The sequence below is a fragment of the Xenopus tropicalis genome, chromosome 10 (genome assembly GCF_000004195.4).
Source record: "Xenopus tropicalis strain Nigerian chromosome 10, UCB_Xtro_10.0, whole genome shotgun sequence".
NCBI lineage: Eukaryota > Metazoa > Chordata > Amphibia > Anura > Pipidae > Xenopus > Xenopus tropicalis.
In genome coordinates, this window is record NC_030686.2 from 13,851,348 (window position 1) to 13,874,673 (window position 23,326).

A 23,326-nucleotide genomic window follows, 5' to 3' on the forward strand; every position below is an offset into this window, starting at 1 on the left:
ACTCACATACAGACCCACACTGACCTATCTATCCACTCACATACAGACCCACACTGACCTATCTATCCACTCACATACAGACCCATACTGACCTATCTATCCACTCACATACAGACCCATACTGACCTATCTATCCACTCACATACAGACCCATACTGACCTATCTATCCACTCACATACAGACCCATACTGACCTATCTACCCACTCACATACAGACCCATACTGACCTATCTATACACTCACATACAGACCCATACTGACCTATCTATACACTCACATACAGACCCATACTGACCTATCTATCCACTCACATACAGACCCACACTGACCTATCTATACACTCACATACAGACCCATACTGACCTATCTATCCACTCACATACAGACCCATACTGACCTATCTATCCACTCACATACAGACCCATACTGACCTATCTATCCACTCACATACAGACCCACACTGACCTATCTATCCACTCACATACAGACCCACACTGACCTATCTATCCACTCACATACAGACCCACACTGACCTATCTATCCACTCACATACAGAGCCATACTGACCTATCTATCCACTCACATACAGACCCACACTGACCTATCTATCCACTCACATACAGACCCACACTGACCTATCTATACACTCACATACAGACCCACACTGACCTATCTATACACTCACATACAGACCCATACTGACCTATCTATCCACTCACATACAGACCCATACTGACCTATCTATCCACTCACATACAGACCCACACTGACCTATCTATCCACTCACATACAGAGCCATGCTGACCTATCTATACACTCACATACAGACCCATACTGACCTATCTATCCACTCACATACAGACCCACACTGACCTATCTATACACTCACATACAGACCCACACTGACCTATCTATCCACTCACATACAGACCCATACTGACCTATCTATCCACTCACATACAGACCCATACTGACCTATCTACCCACTCACATACAGACCCATACTGACCTATCTATCCACTCACATACAGACCCATACTGACCTATCTATCCACTCACATACAGACCCATACTGACCTATCTATCCACTCACATACAGACCCATACTGACCTATCTACCCACTCACATACAGACCCATACTGACCTATCTATACACTCACATACAGACCCATACTGACCTATCTATCCACTCACATACAGACCCATACTGACCTATCTATCCACTCACATACAGACCCATACTGACCTATCTATCCAATCACATACAGACCCACACTGACCTATCTATACACTCACATACAGACCCATACTGACCTATCTATACACTCACATACAGACCCATACTGACCTATCTATACACTCACATACAGACCCATACTGACCTATCTATCCAATCACATACAGACCCATACTGACCTATCTATCCACTCACATACAGACCCATACTGACCTATCTATACACTCACATACAGACCCATACTGACCTATCTATCCACTCACATACAGACCCATACTGACCTATCTATCCACTCACATACAGACCCATACTGACCTATCTATACACTCACATACAGACCCATACTGACCTATCTATCCACTCACATACAGACCCATACTGACCTATCTATCCACTCACATACAGACCCATACTGACCTATCTATCCAATCACATACAGACCCATACTGACCTATCTATCCACTCACATACAGACCCATACTGACCTATCTATCCACTCACATACAGACCCATACTGACCTATCTATCCACTCACATACAGACCCATACTGACCTATCTATACACTCACATACAGACCCATACTGACCTATCTACCCACTCACATACAGACCCATACTGACCTATCTATACACTCACATACAGACCCATACTGACCTATCTATCCACTCACATACAGACCCATACTGACCTATCTACCCACTCACATACAGACCCATACTGACCTATCTATCCACTCACATACAGACCCATACTGACCTATCTATACACTCACATACAGACCCATACTGAATATCTATACACTCACATACAGACCCACACTGACCTATCTATCCACTCACATACAGACCCATACTGACCTATCTATACACTCACATACAGACCCACACTGACCTATCTATACACTCACATACAGACCCACACTGACCTATCTATCCACTCACATACAGACCCATACTGACCTATCTATCCACTCACATACAGACCCATACTGACCTATCTATACACTCACATACAGACCCATACTGACCTATCTATCCACTCACATACAGACCCACACTGACCTATCTATACACTCCCATACAGACCCATACTGACCTATCTATACACTCCCATACAGACCCATACTGACCTATCTATACACTCACATACAGACCCACACTGACCTATCTATACACTCACATACAGACCCACACTGACCTATCTATCCACTCACATACAGACCCATACTGACCTATCTATCCACTCACATACAGACCCATACTGACCTATCTATACACTCACATACAGACCCACACTGACCTATCTATACACTCACATACAGACCCATACTGACCTATCTATACACTCCCATACAGACCCATACTGACCTATCTATACACTCACATACAGACCCATACTGACCTATCTATACACTCCCATACAGACCCATACTGACCTATCTATACACTCACATTGGCTTCATGGGCTTCATTAACCTTTGGTGGAGAAGACAATTTTTATGATAGGTGACCTTTAAGAGAGTACTGGAGTGTACTGCCTGTAGGTTAGAAGTGACTGCAAGGTAACAAGTTTTTCACTAACTGAGGAGACCCGTTTTTATTGTGGTCTCAGAGGGAAGGCTTTGCTAAGAGTTAATAGGGTGCAGTTGAGACATGGGGTCGATTAAAGGTGGCCATACACGCACCAATATTATCGTACGAAACCTCGATTCGTATGATAACCGGTGCGTGTATGGCATGTCGGCGAGTCGACCAATATCGCAGGAAGCTGCTGATATCGGACGACTCGCCGATCGGACCAGTTTGAAAATTTTGATCAGGCGCCATAGAAGGCGCCTGACCAAAATTCTCCCTTCAAATCCTATTGTTTCTACCTCCTTACCTGCCAATTCAGCCCTGAATGGTGTGTGGCGGATCTTACGATGTTTCGTGCGACCGATGGTCGTACGAAACATCGTCAAATCGCCACGTGTATGGCTAGCTTAAGGCATTGAGGTCAGTTCCAAACCCTCAGCTGTTATCTCTAGATTAGGGCTTGATGGAGCTCAGTAATCTTGCCACATTGTGGGTTAACGATAAGGACTCAAAGAAGATGGCCATACACATTCAGATATAAACTGCCAATTCTGGCCCTTTAGACCAATTCTTCAGCATATTTTCCCGTATATAGGGCCCTCTGAAAATCAGACAGATGTCAATCATGTAGGTCTGATTTTCCTGTCAGATCGAATACTGTTCCATGAAGTCCTCGCTCCGACAGTTTGTATTCCTGTCATTAAAATCCTACATTGTTTGGGTGTATAGCTTTCCTTTGAAGGGGAGGTTAACCTTTAATATAATAATATCTGTATAATAGATATAATAATTTTATTGTGAAATTTGAAATTTTGCTCAGGTAAAAGCATGACTCCACATGTCCAAAAAATAGGGGGTACCCAGCTTTGAACTGGGGACATCTTGATCCGCAGTTAAATGCTCTACCGCTGAGCTATACCCCTGAGCTATACCCCTCACCTGGCCAATGCCACTGAGAGTTTCCTTTCAAATTAACATGACAACAGTGTGACATCACAATCCAACTATGAAATCAAAGAGTTCAGTTTTCACCACATAGCGATCATGATGTCAAAGAAATAATTTCGATGACTGCATCACCTTCCATGTGTGTGGATGGTAATATCACTGTTCAAACAGTATGTAAGACTTTTGAAATTTTGCTCAAGTCAAAACATGCCTTCGCATGTAACTCCCACGTGTGGCAAGAAGTGGGCACCCAGATTTGAATTGGGGACCTCTTGATCTGCAGTCAAATGCTCTGCCGCTGAGCTATACCCCCTGGCACAGAACTAATGCTGCTTAGATTTTCCTTTACAAGTAACATGACAACAGTGTGAAACTCTCAGTGATACCAGTGGGATATCACAATCCAACTTTAAAATCCCATTGTGACATCACCTTTCCTTCCATAACACTTTTCTAACACCATGACTATATTTCAGTAAAACACAAGAAGAATAGTAATTTGTTATTGTAAGGACATTTTTACATGACAACCCATGTGGCTAAGATATTGGAACTGCAACCCCACTGCCTAAAAATCTTGTTTAATATGGAGAGGCAGAGAAACAAAGCAGAACAGGACATTTTGGAATATTTTCTTCCACTTAAAAACATGTTGGAGAGCTCTAAACATTTGTTGTGATATCACTGTTGCAGGCAGGTTTCACAGCTAATTGACACTATTACAACATGGTAATCTTAGTTGACATGACACCAATTCCAATGTGACATCACACTAACTCCAGTTTCACAATACTTTCCTACCATGATGTTAAAGAAACCATTTTATATGTCAGTGATTATATTTCCTTCTACTTGTAATGATGGTAGTGACACAGCTTCAACATCGTGACAGTCCTCAGAAACATCACTCATGTGTGCAGATTGGCAAAACAAACCTACCCACATACCAAACAGGTGTCACAGAAAGGGGGCACCCAGATTTGAACTGGGGACCTCTTGATCTGCAGTCAAATGCTCTACCCCTGAGCTATACCCCCTGGTCCAGTGCTCAAACCACTGCAGTCAAATGTTCTACCGCTGAGCTATACCTCTCCCCTTACCCCGGCACAGAGCCAATGCCAATGAGAGTTTCCTTTCAAATTAACATGACAACAGTGTGACATCACAATCCAACTATGAAATCAAAGAGTTCAGTTTTAACCACATAGCGATCATGATGTCAAAGAAATAATTTCAAAGACTGCATCAACTTCCATGTGTGTGGATGGTAATATCACTGTTCAAACAGTATGTTAGACTTTTGAAATTTTTGAAAAAGTCAAAACATGCCTTCGCATGTAACTCCCATGTGTTGCAAGAAGGGGGCACCTAGATTTGAACTGGGGACCTCTTGATCTGCAGTTAAATGCTCTTCCGCTGAGCTATACCCCCTGGCCCAAAGCTTAACTTAGATTTTCCTTTACAAATAACATGACAACAGTGTGAAAACCTTAGCAATACCAGTGGGATATCATAATCCAACTATAAAATCCCATTGTGACATCACCTTTCCTTCCATAACACTTTTCTAACACCATGACTGCATTTCAGTAAGACACAATAAGAATAGTAATTTGTTATTGTTATTTTACATGACAATCCCATGAGGCTAAGCTATTGGAACTGCAACCCCACTGCCTAAAAATCTTGTTTAATATGGAGAGGCAGAAGAACAAAGCAGAACATGACATTCTGGAATCTTTTCTTCCACTAAAAAACATGTTGGAGAGCTCTAAACATTTGTTGTGATATCACTGTTGCAGGCAGGTTTCACAGCTAATTGACATTATTACCACATGGTAATATAAGGTCACATGACGTCAATTCCATTGTGACATTACACTAAGTCTAGATTCACAGGACTTTCCTACCATGATGTCAAAGAAATTAATTTATATGTCAGTGATTACATTGCCTTCTAGTTGTGATGATGGCAGTGACCAGGGGCGGGCCAAGCCAACCTGGTGCCCTAGGCAACTCGGTCGGCCACCTCGCTCCTGCACCTTCCTCTTTGCCCCCCCCTTTGGCGCGCATGCGCAGTTGAACGCGCTGGGGGGCGGGGTTCGCGTTGCGATTCTATGGATCATTGCCCCCACCGCGTAAGGACAAGCGGCGGGGGCAATGACTAAAGAGAGCAGACTAGGGGTAGGCAGGAGAGGCTGCCTGGCGCCCCCAATCATTGCGCCCTAGGCAGCTGCCTCTTCTGCCTACCCCTAGTTCCGGCCCTGGCAGTGACACAGCTTAAACATTATGGCAGTCTTCATAAATACCTCTCATGTGTGCAGATGTATGTAGCAAGCCTTCACACATAACAACCATGCATCACAGAAAGGGGACACCCAGATTTGAACTGGGTACCTCTTGATCTGCAGTCAAATGCTCTACCACTGAGCTATACCCCCTGACACAAAGCCGTTTCTGCTTAGATTTTTCTTTACAATGATAACATTGTGACATCACAGTCCAACTATGAAATGAAAGAGTTCCATGCAAATTGGCATTCCTATTGTGATATCACCTCCATTTGTGATATCACAATGACACTTTTCTGGCACCATGACTGCATTTCAATAAGACACAGTAAGGATAGTAGTTTGTTACTTCAAGGGCAGTTTTACATGAGAATCCCATGTGGCCATAACATTGAAGTAACAACCTCCATTGCTTAATAATCATGTTTAATATGGATCAGTTCATACAACATCCCACCAATTCCATTGTGACATTATACCAGTTCCACTTTCACATCCCTTTTCTATCATGATGTCAAAGCAGCTATTTTTTATGTCAATGATTGTATTATTGTCTACTTGTGATGATGGTAGTGACACAGTTTAAACATCATGACAGTCTTCATAAAAGTCTCCTTTATGTGTGGATTGGCAAAGTAAGCCTTCCCACTTTCCAACCATGTATCAAAGAAAGGGGGGACCCAGATTTGAACTGGGGACGTCTTGATCTGTAGTCAAATGCTCTACCACTGATCCATACCCCCTGGCACAGAACTTGTGCTGCTTAGATTTTCCTTTACAAATAACATGACAACAGTGTGAAAATCTCAGCGATACCAGTGGGATATCACAATTCAACTATAAAATCCCATTGTGACATCACCTTTCCTTCCATAACACTTTTCTAACACCATTACTGCATTTCAGTAAGACACAATAAGAAAAGTAATTTGTTATTGTAAGGACATTTTTACATGACAATCCCATGAGGCTAAGCTATTGGAACTGCAACCCCACTGCCTAAAAATCTTTTTTAATATGGAGAGGCAGAAGAACAAAGCAGAACATGACATTCTGGAATATTTTCTTCCACTAAAAAACACGTTTGCAAGCTCTATTGTTGTGATATCACTGTTGCAGGCAGGTTTCACAACTAATTGACACTATTACCACATGGTACTATAAGGTCACATGACACCAATTCCATTGTGACATCACACTAACTCCAGTTTCACATCACTCATCCTACCATGATGTCAAAGAACTTAATTTATATGTCAGTGATTACTTTGCCTTCTACTTGTGATGATGGTAGTGACACAGCTTAAACATTATGACAGTCTTCATAAATGTCTCTCATGTGTGCAGATTGGCAAAGCAACCCTTCACATGTAACAACCATGTGTCACAGAAAAGGGCACCTAGATTTGAACTGGGGACTTTTTGATCTGCAGTCAAATGCTCTGCCAATGAGCTATACCCCCTGGCACAAAGCTGACCCTGCTTAGATTTTCCTTTACACATAACATGACAACAGTGTGAAAATCTCAGCGATACCAGTGGGATATCACAATCCAACTGTAAAATCCCATTGTGACATCACCTTTCCTCCCATAACACTTTTCTAACACCATGACTGCATTTCAGTAAGACACAATAAGAATAGTAATTTGTTATTGTAAGGACATTTTTACATGACAATCCCATGTGGCTAAGATATTGGAACAGCAACCCCACTGCCTAAAAATCTTGTTTAATATGGAGAGGCAGAAGAACAAAAGCAGAAAAGGACATTTTGGAATATTTTCTTTCACTTAAAAACATGTTGGAGAGCTCTAAACATTTGTTGTGATATCACTGTTGCAGGCAGGTTTCACAGCTAGCTGACATTATTAAAACATGGTAGTCTTAGTTGGCATGACATCACACCAATTCCATTGTGACATTACACCAACACCAGTTTCACATCACTCACCCTACCATGATTTTAAAGAAATGAATTTATATGTCAGTGTCTTCATAAATGTCTCTCATGTATGCAGATTGGCAAAGCAACCCTTCGCATGTACCAACCATGTATCACGGAAAGGGGGCACCCAGATTTGAACCAGGGACCTCTTGATCTGTAGTCAAATGCTCTACCACTGAGCTATACCCCCTGGCACAGAGCTGCTGCTGCTGCTGCTGCTTAGATTTTTCTTTACAAATAATATGACAACAGTGTGAAACTCTCAATGATAACATTGTGACATCACAGTCCAACTATGAAATGAAAGAGTTCAATTCAAAGTTGGCATTCCTATTGTGATATCACCTCCATTTGTGATATCACAATGACACTTTTCTGGCACCATGACTGCATTTCAATAAGACACAGTAAGGATAGTAGTTTGTTATTTCAAAAGCTTTTTTACATGAGAATCCCATGTGGTCATGACATTGAAGTAATAACCTCCATTGCTTAATAATCATGTTTAATATGGAAAGGCAGAAGTACAAGGCAGAAATTATATTTTGGAATCTTTTCTTCTACTTCAAACATGTTTAGGGGCTCTAAACACTCCTATAATATCCCTGTTGCATGTTAACTTCACAGTTAATTTACACTTTTATGAAATCACATTATGAGTTCATACAACATCACACCAATTCCATTGTGACATTATTTCAGTTCCACTTTCACATCCCTTTTCTATCATGATGTCAAAGAAGCTATTTTTTATGTCACTGATAGTATTATTGTCTACTTGTCTATGATGGTAGTGACACAGTTTAAACATCGTGACAGTCTTCAAAAACATCTCTTATGTGTGCAGATTGGCAAAGCTAGTCTTAAAGCATACCAACCATGTGTAACAGAAAGGGGGCACCCAGACTTGAACTGGGGACCTCTTGATCTGCAGTCAGATGGGGACCTCTTGATCTGCAGTCAGATGGGGACCTCTTGATCTGCAGTCATGTGTAACAGAAAGGGGGCACCCAGACTTGAACTGGGGACTTCTTGATCTGCAGTCAAATGCTCTACCCCTGAGCTATACCTCCTGACACGTAGATCACACCACTGCAGTCAAATGCTCTACCTCTGAGCTATACCCTGCCCCCTCACCCGGCACAGAGCCAATGCCACTGAGAGTTTCCTTTCAAATTAACATGACAACAGTGTGACATCACAATCCAACTACGAAATCAAAGAGTTCATTTTAAATGTGGCATTCCCATTGTGTCAGTGCCTTCCACTTGTTATAACACTTTTCTAACACAATGACTGCATTTCAGTAAGACACAATAAGGATAGCAGTTTGTTACTTTAAGATATTTTTGCTTATAAATCCCATGTGGCTATGACATTGGAACAACAACCCTATTGCTTAATAATCCTGTTTAATACGGAGGAGCAGAAATTTGCATTCAAAAATCTTTTCTTCCCCTTGAAAACATATTTATGACCTTTAAACATGTTGCATTTCAGTTTCACAGCTGATTGACTCTGTTATGACATCACAATCTCAATTGACATGACAGCACACCGATTTCATTGTGACATTACACCGACTTCAGTTACACATCACTTACTGAACATAATGTCAAAGATGATTGCGTCACGTTCCATTTGTGAGGATGGTAATGACACTGTTCAAACATCATAACAGTCTTTGGAAACTATCCTCATGTATGCTTATTGTAAAAACAGGCCTTCGTACATACCAACCATGTGCCACAGAGAGGGGGCACCCAGATTTATACTGGGGACCTATTGATCTGCAGTCAAATGCTCTAGTACTGAGCTTAAATGTGTTTAGGAGCTCTAAACACTATTGTGATATCACTGTTGCATGTCAGTTCCTCAGCTGATTGATACTTTTATGACATCACAATCTCAGAGTTCATGACATCACACCAATTCCATTGTGACCTGACACCGATTTCAGTTTGACACCACATAGCGACCATTAAATCAAAAAAATCATCTGGCATTTCAATGCTGCATCACCTTCCATGTGTGCGGATGGTAATGACAGACTTTTAAAATTTTGCTCAAGTCATAACATGCCTTGGCATGAAACACCCACGTGTTGCAGAGAGGGGGCACCCAGATTTGAACTGGGGACCGCTTGATTTGAAGTCAAATGCTCTACCACTGAGCTATACCCCCACACACAGGGACAGCAATGCTTAGGTTTTACCTTTACTAATAACATGACAACAGTGTGGACTTTTTTTTGTAACGGATCCGCACACACAGATATATGCAGTCGGGGAGATTACCCCATTTATTGTGACCACCTTAATCAACGTTTCGGGGGGATACACCCTCCCTTCATCAGGATACTGGGGAAATCTGATGAAGGGAGGGTGTATCCCCCCAAAACATTGATCAAGGTGGTCACAATAAATGGGGTAAGCTCCCCGACTGCATATATCTGTGTGTGCAGCTCCATTACAAAATTTTTTTTTACTGGAGACAGGGACCTGCCAGTCCTACGGAAGGCTTGCACCACCAGAGCTGTGGATGTGATATTTACACAGGTCTGTGGCTTAAACAAGTGTGTTTGTATCCAAACTCTCAATGATAACATTGTGACATCACAGTCCAACTATGAAATGAAAGAGTTTCATTCAAAGTTGGCATTCCTATTGTGATATCAGTTCCATTTGTGATATCACAATGACACTTTTCTGGCATCATGACTGCATTTCAATAAGACACAGTAAGGATAGTAGTTTGTTACTTCAAAGACATTTTTACATGAGAATCCCATGTGGCCATGACTTTGAAGTAACAACCTCCATTGCTTAATAATCATGTTTAATATGCAAAGGCAGAAGTACAAGGCAGGTACAAAGCATAAAAGTCTCTTATGTGTGCGGATTGGCAAAGCTAGCCTTCACACATACCAACCATGTGTCACAGAAAGGGGGCACCCAGATTTATACTGGAGACCATAGCTTAAATGTGTTTAGGAGCTCTAAACACTATTGTGATATCACTGTTGCATGTCAGTTTCACAGCTGATTGACATTTTTACAACATCACAATCTCAGTGTCCATGACATCACACCAATTTCACTGTGACCTGACACCATTTTGTTTTACACCAAATAGCGACCATGATGTCAAAGAAATAATTAGACATTTTAATGACAGCATCAACTTCTGTGTGTGAATATAGTAATGGTTCAAACATCATGACAGACTTTTGAAATTTTTACTTAAGTCAAAACACACCTTTGCATGTAACTCCCACGTGTGGCAAGAAGGGAGCACCCAGGTTTGACCTGGGGACCACTTGAACTGCAGTCAAATGCTCTACCACTGAGCTATACCCCCACACAAAGAGCTTAAACTGCTTAGATTTTCCTTTACAGATAATATGACAACAGTGTGAACTCTCGGTGATACCAGTGGGATATCACAATCCAACTATAAAATCCCATTGTGACATCACCTTTCCTTCCATAACACTTTTTCTAACATCATGACTGCATTTTATTAGACACAATAAGAATAGTAATTTGTTATTTAAGGACATTTTTACAGAACCATCCCATGTGGCTAAGACATTGAAACAGCAACCCCATTGCCTAAAAATCTTGTTTAATATGGAGAGGCAGAAGAACAAAAGCAGAACATGACATTTTGGAATATTTTCTTCCACTTAAAAACATGTTGGGGAGCTCTAAACATTTGTTGTGATATCACTGTTGCAGGCAGGTTTCACAGCTAATTAACATTATTAAAACATGATAGTCTTAGTTGGCATGACATCACACTAATTCCATTGTGACATTACACTAACTCCAGTTTCACATCACTCATCCTACCATGATGTTAAAGAAATGAATTTATATGTCAGTGATTATATTGCCTTCTGTTTGTGATGATGGTAGTGACACACTTTAAACACTATGACAGTCTTCATAAATGTCTCTCATGTGTGCAGATTGGCAAAGCAACCCTTCACACATACCAACCATGTGTCACAGAAAGGGGGCACCCAGATTTGAACTGGGGACCTCTTGATCTGCAGTCAAATGCTCTACCACTGAGCTATACCCCCTGGCACAGAACTAGCGCTGCTTAGATTTTCTTTTACAAATAACATGACAACAGTGTGAAACTCTCAGTGATACCAGTGGGATATCACAATCCAACTATAAAATCCCATTGTGACATCACCTTTCCTTCCATAACACATTTCTAACACCATGACTGCATTTCAGTAAGACACAATAAGAATAGTAATTTGTTATTGTAAGGACATTTTTACATGACGATCCCATGTGGCTAAGATATTGGAGCTGCAACCCCACTGCCTAAAAAACTAATTTAATATGGAGAGGCAGAAGAACAAAACAGAACATGACATTCTGGAATCTTTTTTTCCACTTAAATACACGTTTGTAAGCTCTAAACATTTGTTGTGATATCACTGTTGCAGGCAGGTTTCACAGCTAATTGACATTATTACCACATGGTCACATGACATCAATTCCATTGTGACATTACACTAACTCCAGTTTCACATCACTTTCCTACCATGATGTCAGAGAAATTAATTTATATGTCAGTGATTACATTGCCTTCTAGTTGTGATGATGGCAGTGACACAGCTTAAACATTATGGCAGTTTTCATAAATGCCTCTCATGTGTGCAGATGTATGTATGCAGCAAGCCTTCACACATACCAACCATGCATCACAGAAAGGGGGCACCCAGATTTGAACTGGGGACCTCTTGATTTGCAGTCAAATGCTCTACCACTGAGCTATACCCCCTGACACAAAGCTGTTTCTAATACGACAACAGTGTGAAACTCTCAGTGATAACATTGTGACATCACAGTCTAACTATGAAATGAATGAGTTCCATGCAAAGTTGGCATTCCTATTGTGATATCACAATGATACTTTTCTGGCGCCATGACTGCATTTCAATAAGACACAGTAAGGATAGTAGTTTGTTACTTTAAAGGCATTTTTACATGAGAATCCCATGTGACCATAACATTGAAGTAACAATCTCCATTGCTTAATAATCATGTTTAATATGGAAAGGCAGAGGTACTAGACAGAAATTATATTTTGGAATCTTTTCTTCTACTTCAAAACATGTTTAGGGGCTCTAAACACTCCTATAATATCCCTGTTGCATGTTAACTTCACAGTTAATTGACACTTTTATGAAATCACATTCTCAGTTCATACAACATCACACCAATTCCATTGTGACGTTATACAAGTTCCACTTTCACATCCTTTTTCTATCATGATGTCAAATAAGCTATTTTTTATGTCAATGATTGTATTATTGTCTACTGATGATGGTAGTGACACAGTTTAAACATCATGACAATCTTCATAAAAGTCTCATTTGTGTGTGAATTGGCAAAGTAAGCCTTCCCACTTTCCAACCATGTGTCACAGAAAGGGGGCACCCAGATTTGAACTGGGGACCTCTTGATCTGCAGTCAAATGCTCTACCGCTGAGCTATACCCCCTGGCACAGAAATCCCATCGCTACAGTTAAATGCTCTACTGCTGAGCTATACACCCTCACCCGGCACAGAGCCAATGCCACTAAGAGTTTCCTTTCAAATTAACATGACAACAGTGTGACATCACAATCCAACTATGAAATCAAAGAATTCATTTTAAAAGTGTCATTCCCATTGTGTCAGTGCCTTCCATTTGTTATAACATTTATCTAACACCATGGCTGCATTTCAATAAGACACAATAAGTATAGCAGTTTGTTACTTTAAGATATTTTTGCTTATGAATCCCATGTGGCTATGACATTGGAACAACAATCCTATTGCTTAATAATTTTGATTAATACGAAGAAGCAGAAATACGAAGCAGAAATTTGCTTTCGAGAATCTTTTCTTCCCCTTGAAAACATATTTAGGACCTTTGAACATGTTGCATTTCAGTTTCACAGCTGATTGACACTGTTATGACATCACAATCACAATCACAAATCACCGATTCCATTGTGACATTACACCGACTTCAGTTACACTTTACTTATTGAACATAATGTCAAAGATGATTGCGTCATGTTCCATTTGTGAGGATGGCAATGACACTGTTCAAACATCATAACAGTCTTTGGAAACTATCCTCATGTATGCTTATTGTAAAAACAGCCCTTCTTACATACCAACCATGTGCCACAGATAGGGAGCACCCAGATTTATACTGGGGACCTCTTGATCTTCAGTCAAATGCTCTAGTACTGAGCTTAAATGTGTTTAGGAGCTCTAAACACTATTGTGATATCACTGTTGCATGTCAGTTCCTCAGCTGATTGACACTTTTAAGACATCACAATCTCAGAGTTCATGACATCACACCAATTCCATTGCGGCCTGACACCGATTTCAGTTTTACACCACATAGCGACCATGATATCAAAGAAATCATATGACATTTCAATGACTGCATCACCTTCCATGTGTGCGGATGGTAATGACACCATTCAAACATCATGACAGACTTTTGAAATTTTGCTCAAGTCAAAACATGCCTTCGCATGTAACTCCCACGTGTTGCAAGAAGGGGGCACCCAGATTTGAACTGGGGACCTCTTGATCTGCAGTCAAATGCTCTACCACTGAGCTATACCCCCTAGCACAGAACCAATGCTGCTTAGATTTTCCTTTACTAATAACATGAGAAGAGTGTGAACTTTTCAATGATAATTGTTTTTTTTGTGACGCCGCTGTTCACAGCTATTTGACGCTAATACCACATGGTAATATAAGGTCACATGACACCAATTCCATTGTGACATCACACTAACTCCAGTTTCACATCACTCACCCTACCATGATGTAAAAGAAATGAATTTATATGTCAGTGATTACATTACCTTCTACTTGTGATGATGGCAGTGACACAGCTCAAATATTATGGCAGTCTTCATAAATGTCTCTCATGTATGCAGCTTGGCAAAGCTAGCCTAACCACATACTAACCATGTGACACAGAAAGGGGGCACCCAGATTTGAACTGGGGACCTCGTGATCTGCAGTCAAATGCTCTACCACTGAGCTATACCCCCTGGCACAAAGCTTTTTCTGCTTAGATTTTTCTTTACAAATAATATGACAACAGTGTAAAACTCTCAGTGATAACATTGTGAAATCACAGTCCAACTATGAAATGAAAGAGTTCTATTCAAAGTTGGCATTCCTATTGTGATATCACCTCAATTTGTGATATCACAATGACACTTTTCTGGCACCATGACTGCATTTCAATAAGACACAGTGAGGAGAGTAGTTTGTTACTTCAAGGGTAGTTTTACATGAGAATCCCATGTGGCCATAACATTGAAGTAACAACCTCCATTGCTTAATAATCATGTTTAATATGGAAAGGCAGAAGTACAAGGCAGAAATGACATTTAGGAATCTTTTCTTCTACTTTTAAACATGTTTAGGACCTCTAAACACTCCTATAATATCCCTGTTGCATGTTAACTTCACAGTTATGAAATCACATTATGAGTTCATACAACATCACACCAATTCCATTGTGACATTATACCAGTTCCACTTTCACATCCCTTTTCTATCATGATGTCAAAGAAGTTATTTTTTATGTCGATGATTGCATTATTGTCTACTTGTGATGATGGTATTGACACAGTTTAAACATCATGACAATCTTCATAAAAGTCTCATTTGTGTCCGGATTGGCAAAGTAAGCCTTCACACATACCAACCATGTATCAAAGACAGAGGACCCCCAGATTTGAACTGAGGACCTCTTGATCTGCAGTTAAACGCTCTACCACCGAGCTATACCTCCTGGCGAAGTGATCCCACCGCTACAGTTAAATGCTCTACCGCTGAGCTATACACCCCCCTCACCCGGCACAGTGTGACATCACAATCCAACTATGAAATCAAAGAGTTCATGTTAAATGTGACATTCCCATTGTGTCAGTGCCTTCCATTTGTTATAACACTTTTCTAACACCATGACTGCATTTCAATAAGACACAATAAGGATAGCAATTTGTTACTTTAAGATATTTTTGCTTATGAATCCCATGAGGCTATGACATTGGAAAAACAACCCTATTGCTTAATAATTTTGTTTAATACGGGGAAGCAGAAATACGAAGCAGAAATTTGCTTTTGAGAATCTTTTCTTCCCCTTGAAAACATGTTTAGGACCGTTGAACATGTTGCATTTCAGTTTTACAGCTGATTGACTCTGTTATGACGTCACAACTGACATGACAGCACACCGATTCTATTGTGACATTACAACGACTTCAGTTACACATCTCTTACTGAACATAATGTCAAAGATGATTGCGTCACGTTCCATTTGTGAGGATGGTAATGACACTGTTCAAACATCATAACAGTCTTTGGAAACTATCCTCATGTATGCTTATTGTAAAAACAGGCCTTCGTACATACCAACCATGTGCCACAGAAAGGGGGAACGCAGTTTAATACTGGAGACCTCTTGATCTGCAGTCAAATTCTCTAGTCCTGAGCTTAAATGTGTTTAGGACTAGGAGCTCTAAACACTATTGTGATATCTCTGTTGCATGTCAGTCCCACAGCTAATTGACACTTTTATGACAACACAATGTCAGAGTTCATGACATCACACCAATTCCATTGCGACCTGACACCGATTTCAGTTTTACACCACATAGCGACCATGATGTCAAAGAAATCATATGACATTTCAATGACTGCATCACCTTCCATGTGTGCGGATGGTAATGACACTGTTCAAATAGCATAACAGACTTTTGAAATTTTCCTCAAGTCAAAACATGCCTTTGCATGTAACTCCCACGTGTTGCAAAGAGGGGGCACCCAGATTTGAACTGGGGACCTCTTGATCTGCAGTCAAATGCTCTACCGCTGAGCTATACCCCCACGCACAGGGCTAATGCTGCTTAGATTTTCCTTTACTAATAACATGAAAACAGTGTGAACTTTTCAATGATAATTGTTTTTTTTTGTGATGGAGCCGCCGTTTCACAGCTAATTGACGCTAATACCACATGGTAATATAAGGTCACATGACACCAATTCCATTGTGACATCACACTAACTCCAGTTTCACATCACTTACCCTACCATGATGTAAAAGAAATGAATTTATATGTCAGTGATTACATTGCCTTCTACTTGTGATGATGGTTGTGACACAGCTCAAATATTATGGCAGTCTTCATAAATGCAGATTGGCAAAGCTAGCCTACACATGGACCAACCATGCATCACAGAAAGGGGCACCCTGACTTGAACTGGGGACATCTTGATCTGAAGTCAAATGCCCTACCACTGAGCTATACCCCCTGGCACAAAGCTGTTCCTGCTTAGATTTTTCTTTACAAATAATATGACAACAGTGTGAAACTCTCAAAGATAACATTGTGACATCACAGTCCAACTACGAAATGAAAGAGTTCCATTCAAAGTTGGCATTCCTATTGTGATATCACCTCCATTTGTGATATCACAATGACACTTTTCTGGCACCATGACTGCATTTCAATAAGACACAGTAAGGAGAGTAGTTTGTTACTTCAAAGGCATTTTTACATGAGAATCCCATGTGGCCATAACATTGAAGTAACAACCTCCATTGCTTAATAATCATGTTTAATATGGAAAAGCAGAAGTACAGGGCAGAACTGACATTTTGGAATCTTTTCTTCTACTTCAAAACATGTTTAGGGGCTCTAAACACTCCTATAATATCCCTGTTGTTTGTTTACTTCACAGTTAATTGACACTTTTATGAAATCCCATTATCAGTTCATACGACATCACACCAATTCCATTGTGACATTATACCAGTTCCACTTTCACATCCCTTTTCTATCATGATGTCAAAGAAGCTATTTTTTATGTCAATGATTGTATTATTGTCTATTTGTGATGATGGTATTGACAAAGTTTAAACATCATGACAATCTCCTTTGTGTGTGGATTGGCAAAGTAAGCCTTCACACATGCCAACCATGTATCAAAGAAAGGGGGCACCCAGATTTGAACTGGGGACCTCTTGATCTGCAGTCAAATGCTCTACCCCTGAGCTATACCCCCTGGCACAGGCATTGTTTTGCTACAGTCAAATGCTCTACTGCTGAGCTATACTCCGCCCCCTTACCCGGCACATCCCGACATCACAATTGAACTATGAAATCAAAGAGTGCATTTTAAAAGTGGCATTCCCATTGTGTCAGTGCATTCTAGTGCGATTATAACACTTTTCTAACACCATGACTGCATTTCAATAAGACTCAATAAGGATAGCAGTTTGTTACTTTAAGATATTTTTGCTTATGAATCCCATGAGGCTATGACATTGGAACAAAAACCCTATTACTTAATAATCCTGTTTAATACGGAGGAGCAGAAATACGAAGCAGAAATTTGCTTTTGAGAATCTTTTCTTCCCCTTGAAAACATGTTTAGGACCTTTGAACATGTTGCATTTCAGTTTCACAGCTGATTGACACTGTTATGACGTCACAATCACAATTGACATGACAGCACACCGATTCCATTGTGACATTACACCGACTTCAGTTAAACATCACTTACTGAACATAAAGATGATTGCGTCACGTTCCATTTGTGAGGATGGTAATGAGACTGTTCAAACATCATAACAGTCTTTGGAAACTATCCTCATGTATGCTTATTGTAAAAACAGGCCTTCGTACATACCAACCATGTGCCACAGAAAGGGGGCACCCAGATTTATACTGGGGACCTCTTGATCTGCAGTAAAATGCTCTAGTTCTGAGCTTAAATGTGTTTAGGAGCTCTAAACACTATTGTGATATCACTGTTGCATGTCAGTTTCACATTTTTACGACATCAAAATCTCAGTGTCCATGACATCAGACCAATTCCACTGTGACCTGACACCATTTTGTTTTACACCACATAGCGACCATGATGTCAAAGAAATAATTAGACATTTCAATGACAGCATCAACTTCTGTGTGTCAGGATAGTAATGGTTCAGACTTGAACTGCTTAGATTTTCCTTTACAGATAACATGACAACAGTGTGAAACTCTCAGTGATAACAGTGGGGTATCACAATCAAAATATAAAATCCCATTGTGACATCACCTTTCCTTCCATAACACTTTTCTAACACCATGACTGCATTTCAGTAAGACACAAGAAGAATAGTAATTTGTTATTTAAGGACATTTTTACATGACAATCCCATGTGGCTAAGACATTGAAACAGCAACCCCACTGCCTAAAAATCTTGTTTAATATGGAGAGGCAGAAGAACAAAAGCAGAACATGACATTTTGGAATCTTTTCTTCCACTTAAAAACATTTGTTGTGATATCACTGTTGCAGGCAGGTTTCACAGCTAATTGACACTATTACCACATGGTAATATAAGGTCACATGACACCAATTCCATTGTGACATTCACTAACTCCAGTTTCACATCACTCATCCTACCATGATGTCAAAGAAATTAATATATATGGCAGTGGGGCAAAGCTAGCCTTCCCACATACCAACCATGTGCCACAGAAAGGGGGCACCCAGATTTGAACTGGGGACCCCTTGATCTGCAGTCAAATGCTCTACCGCTGAGCTATACCCCCTGGCACAGAGCCCCCACCACTGCAGTCAATGGCTTTACTGCTGAGTAGTGATGAGCGAATCTGTACCGTTTCGCTTAGCCGAAAAATTCGCAAATCTTTCAAAAGATCCGCGAAAATGTCGTGCGACAAAAAAAATTGTCGCCCGCGGCTATTATTTTGTCGTGCGGCTATTATTTCAAAACGGGGCTGTTGTGACATTACTTTCCATTTGTGATATCACAATAACACTTTTCTAGCATCATGACTGCACTTTAATTAGAGGTAATGAGAATATTACTTAAGAATCTCTTGTGGCTCTGACAATAGAACAGCAACCCCACTGCCTAATAATCTTGTTTAATATAAAGAGGCAGAGGAACAAAGCAGAACATGACCTCCTGGAATCGTTTCTTCGACTTAAGAACATGTTTAAGAGCTTTAAATACTTTTGGGATATCATAGTTGAATTTCAGTTTCACAGCTGATTGACACCATTTTACCTGAATAGAGAGACAAATATCCAGATTATATGGATGGAGAGGCCACAGCTTGATTGATAAAAATGATACAACAGTTTGAGCCAGCTTCGATATAAAACACTTTACACAAACATGGGTAAGTAACATTTAGAAGCTGAAGGATGCATTATAGTTATCAGCTTACAATAACTCAACAAATTAAAATTAACTCTTAAAGTACCAAGCCTGTGACTAAGCATCAATCCCTAAACTTCCCTGCATCCTGTGGTTACTGTGGCCATTTATTTCCAAAGCCTAGCCCCAGGCCTGCCCCTCGAGAAAAAACACACCGCACCTTAATCTATTTACCTAATTTTTGGGGGCAGCCTTACTGTGCCCCCAGTTGCGACAATTATACTGTATTCCTTGGCCAAACCCCACCACCAACACTTGGTCAAACCCCACCACCAACACTTGGCCAAACCCCACCACCAACACTTGGTCAAACCCCACCACCAACACTTGGCCAAACCCCACCACCAACACTTGGCCAAACCCCACCACCAACACTTGGTCAAACCCCACCACCAACACTTGGCCAAACCCCACCACCAACACTTGGCCAAACCCCACCACCAACACTTGGCCAAACCCCACCACCAACACTTGGCCAAACCCCACCACCAACACTTGGCCAAACCCCACCACCAACATTTGGCCAAACCCCACCACCAACACTTGGCCAAACCCCACCACCAACACTTGGCCAAACCCCACCACCAACACTTGGACAAACCCCCCCACCAACAATTGGCCAAACCCCACCCCCAACACTTGGCCAAACCCCACCACCAACATTTGGCCAAACCCCACCACCAACACTTGGCCAAACCCCACCACCAACACTTGGCCAAACCCCACCACCAACACTCTACCCTTATACAACCTGCTTGTGAGGAAATGTGCCTTACCGGCACGGCGGGGACGCCCGCCGCGCTACCATCGGCGGGGACGCCCGCCGCGCCGTCTGTTCCCTGTGCCTGCCCCTTCATAGTGTGCGCGCGCGCGCACTTCCGTATACTTAAAGGCGCAGGCGCGCTGACGAATGACGTCATGACGCATGACGCATGACGTCAGCGCGCAATGGCGCCAAATTTGAAATATTTAAAGGGCCTTTCTATTGTTACTCATTGCCCGTGATAGGATTTGATTCCTGGTGCCTTTTGAGCCTTGTGTATTTTGTTCCTGTATCCTGCTTGTTGCCTTCCTGTGTTTTGACCCGGCTTGCTCCTGACTATCCTGATTTTCCATATCTGACCTCGGCTTGTACTTCGACTACGTTTTCGTCTCATCCTGCTGTATCGATTATTCCGGTTTGACCCTTGCCTGTCCGACTATCCTTGATTGCTGCCCGCCCCGACCTAGCCTGCCTGACGACGACCTTGTTTAACCCTATTTGTACCGTGATCTTCGGCCTAACTGACGTTATCTACAGTCGTGCCCCTTTGCTTGCCAGAACTCCTGCCTCGTTCCCCTCGTTAAGTCCAGGTGGCATCTGAGTAGCTGAGGGCTCCTCCCGAAGCCAAAGGCGGTCACAACACTGGTGAAGCCGAGCCGAGACAAGGGAACTTGGCATCTGTTCTGGTTTAGGGTGCCGACCGTGACATTATCACGGGCCATGGAGGACCAAGATCACGTTGAGTCCGCTGCTGCTCCTCCCACTACTTCTGCTACCACTGAAGCGCTTCTTACTGCCTTGCTACAGCGCTTGGAGGATCAGGAGCAAAAGCAGAATTATCTCCTGCAGGGTTTCCACAATCTAACCCGCCAGCTGGAGACTACGCAATCTTCGCAGCAGCAACCTGTTCCTAGTTCTTCCCCTTCTGTGGGGGCATCTGCTATGGGAGGTAACACCTATAGACCCCAGGAGCCTAAGATTGCATTTCCTGAGAAATTCTCTGGGGACAGGTCAAAGTTTTTCGTCTTCAAAGAGGCGTGTAAATTATATCTTAGCTTTTTCCCTCATTCATTCCCTTCTGGTGAGGAGAAAGTAAGATTTGTTATGACCCTTCTTCTGGGAGATCCCCAGGTTTGGGCCCTTAGGCTGCCTCCCTCTGATCCAGCCCGCTTTTCCCTTGATGTATTCTTTAATTCCATGGCAATCCTTTATGATGACCCGGATCGTGCCTCATCTGCCGATTCGGCGATTCGTAAACTGCGCCAAGGGAGACGGGATGCAGAGGTGTATTGCACAGAGTTCCGCCGGTGGGCAGGAGAAACTGAGTGGAACGATGCAGCCCTGCGCAGTCAGTTCCGTATCGGGCTATCCGACTCTATTAAAGATAGCCTGGTGAATTACCCCTTGTCGTCTAGTCTGGATGATCTCATGTCCCTAGCCATCCTGATTGATAGGAGACAAAGGGAAAGAAGGAGTGAAAGGGGTCATACTAATTTTTCTGGGGTTACTTATATGAGGCCTGACTTAGGGACCAATGTTAAGTCTTCGGCTTCCCCGGTGTCTCCACCTCAGGAGGAGCCTATGCAACTAGGCCTATTCCATCTCTCTCCTGAGGAAAAGACACGCAGGCGGACCCTTGGGTTATGTTTATATTGTGGGGACAAGGGTCACTTTCTCAAACAATGTACCAAGAGGCCGGGAAACGCCCAAGCCTAAATGAAGAAGGGGAGCTTCATTTAGGTGCAGGCGTTTCCTCTCCCCAATTTGCCTCCAAGGTTCAGCTACCGGTCAAACTGTCCTGGCCTACGGGCTCCGTTAACTTGTCCGCTTTCGTGGACTCTGGGGCAGAGGGTAACTTTATTGAGGCCAGATTTGCTGCTAAACATGGCATTCCTGTAGTCCCTCTTAGTGTTCCCATGAAATTATTAACGGTGGACAAAAGACCTTTAGGGTCTGGTGTAGTAAATAAGAAAACTGTATCTTTATCCTTATGTGTGAACGATTTCCATGTTGAAGAGATAGTCCTTTTTCTTATTGAAGGTGCCTCTTCTCCACTCATTTTGGGTTTACCCTGGCTCCAGGTTCATAACCCCCAGATTAATTGGGTTACTGGGGAGGTTTCTCAATGGGGTTCTTGTTGTAGGGGTATCTGTATTCCCTCAACTATAGCAGCCACCTCACTTGAGGGGTTACCTGCAGCCTATTCGGCTTATGCCGATGTCTTTTCCAAAAAGGCGGCCGAGACCTTACCCCCACACAGAC

At 41.8% G+C, this 23,326-nt stretch overlaps 14 non-coding genes across 14 annotated transcripts; all 14 read right to left on the reverse strand.

Moving 5' to 3' along the window:
* Positions 1-4,727: 4,727 nt before the first annotated feature.
* trnac-gca lies at positions 4,728-4,799 on the reverse strand. Its single transcript has one exon. It is a non-coding gene; the product is annotated as a tRNA-Cys (tRNA).
* Positions 4,800-6,131: 1,332 nt separating this feature from the next.
* trnac-gca lies at positions 6,132-6,203 on the reverse strand. The gene has a single exon. It is a non-coding gene; the product is annotated as a tRNA-Cys (tRNA).
* A 521-nt stretch (positions 6,204-6,724) lies between these two features.
* On the reverse strand, positions 6,725-6,796 carry trnac-aca. The gene has a single exon. It is a non-coding gene; the product is annotated as a tRNA-Cys (tRNA).
* Positions 6,797-8,119: 1,323 nt separating this feature from the next.
* Positions 8,120-8,191, reverse strand: trnac-aca. Its single transcript has one exon. It is a non-coding gene; the product is annotated as a tRNA-Cys (tRNA).
* A 1,922-nt stretch (positions 8,192-10,113) lies between these two features.
* trnastop-uca lies at positions 10,114-10,185 on the reverse strand. Its single transcript has one exon. It is a non-coding gene; the product is annotated as a tRNA-Sec (tRNA).
* Positions 10,186-12,019: 1,834 nt separating this feature from the next.
* trnac-gca lies at positions 12,020-12,091 on the reverse strand. Its single transcript has one exon. It is a non-coding gene; the product is annotated as a tRNA-Cys (tRNA).
* Positions 12,092-12,738: 647 nt separating this feature from the next.
* trnac-gca lies at positions 12,739-12,810 on the reverse strand. The gene has a single exon. It is a non-coding gene; the product is annotated as a tRNA-Cys (tRNA).
* A 650-nt stretch (positions 12,811-13,460) lies between these two features.
* trnac-gca lies at positions 13,461-13,532 on the reverse strand. The gene has a single exon. It is a non-coding gene; the product is annotated as a tRNA-Cys (tRNA).
* Positions 13,533-14,593: 1,061 nt separating this feature from the next.
* On the reverse strand, positions 14,594-14,665 carry trnac-gca. Its single transcript has one exon. It is a non-coding gene; the product is annotated as a tRNA-Cys (tRNA).
* A 363-nt stretch (positions 14,666-15,028) lies between these two features.
* Positions 15,029-15,100, reverse strand: trnac-gca. The gene has a single exon. It is a non-coding gene; the product is annotated as a tRNA-Cys (tRNA).
* A 1,777-nt stretch (positions 15,101-16,877) lies between these two features.
* trnac-gca lies at positions 16,878-16,949 on the reverse strand. The gene has a single exon. It is a non-coding gene; the product is annotated as a tRNA-Cys (tRNA).
* Positions 16,950-17,303: 354 nt separating this feature from the next.
* On the reverse strand, positions 17,304-17,375 carry trnastop-uca. Its single transcript has one exon. It is a non-coding gene; the product is annotated as a tRNA-Sec (tRNA).
* A 681-nt stretch (positions 17,376-18,056) lies between these two features.
* On the reverse strand, positions 18,057-18,128 carry trnac-gca. Its single transcript has one exon. It is a non-coding gene; the product is annotated as a tRNA-Cys (tRNA).
* Positions 18,129-19,597: 1,469 nt separating this feature from the next.
* Positions 19,598-19,669, reverse strand: trnac-gca. Its single transcript has one exon. It is a non-coding gene; the product is annotated as a tRNA-Cys (tRNA).
* Between the last annotated feature and the right edge of the window lie 3,657 nt (positions 19,670-23,326).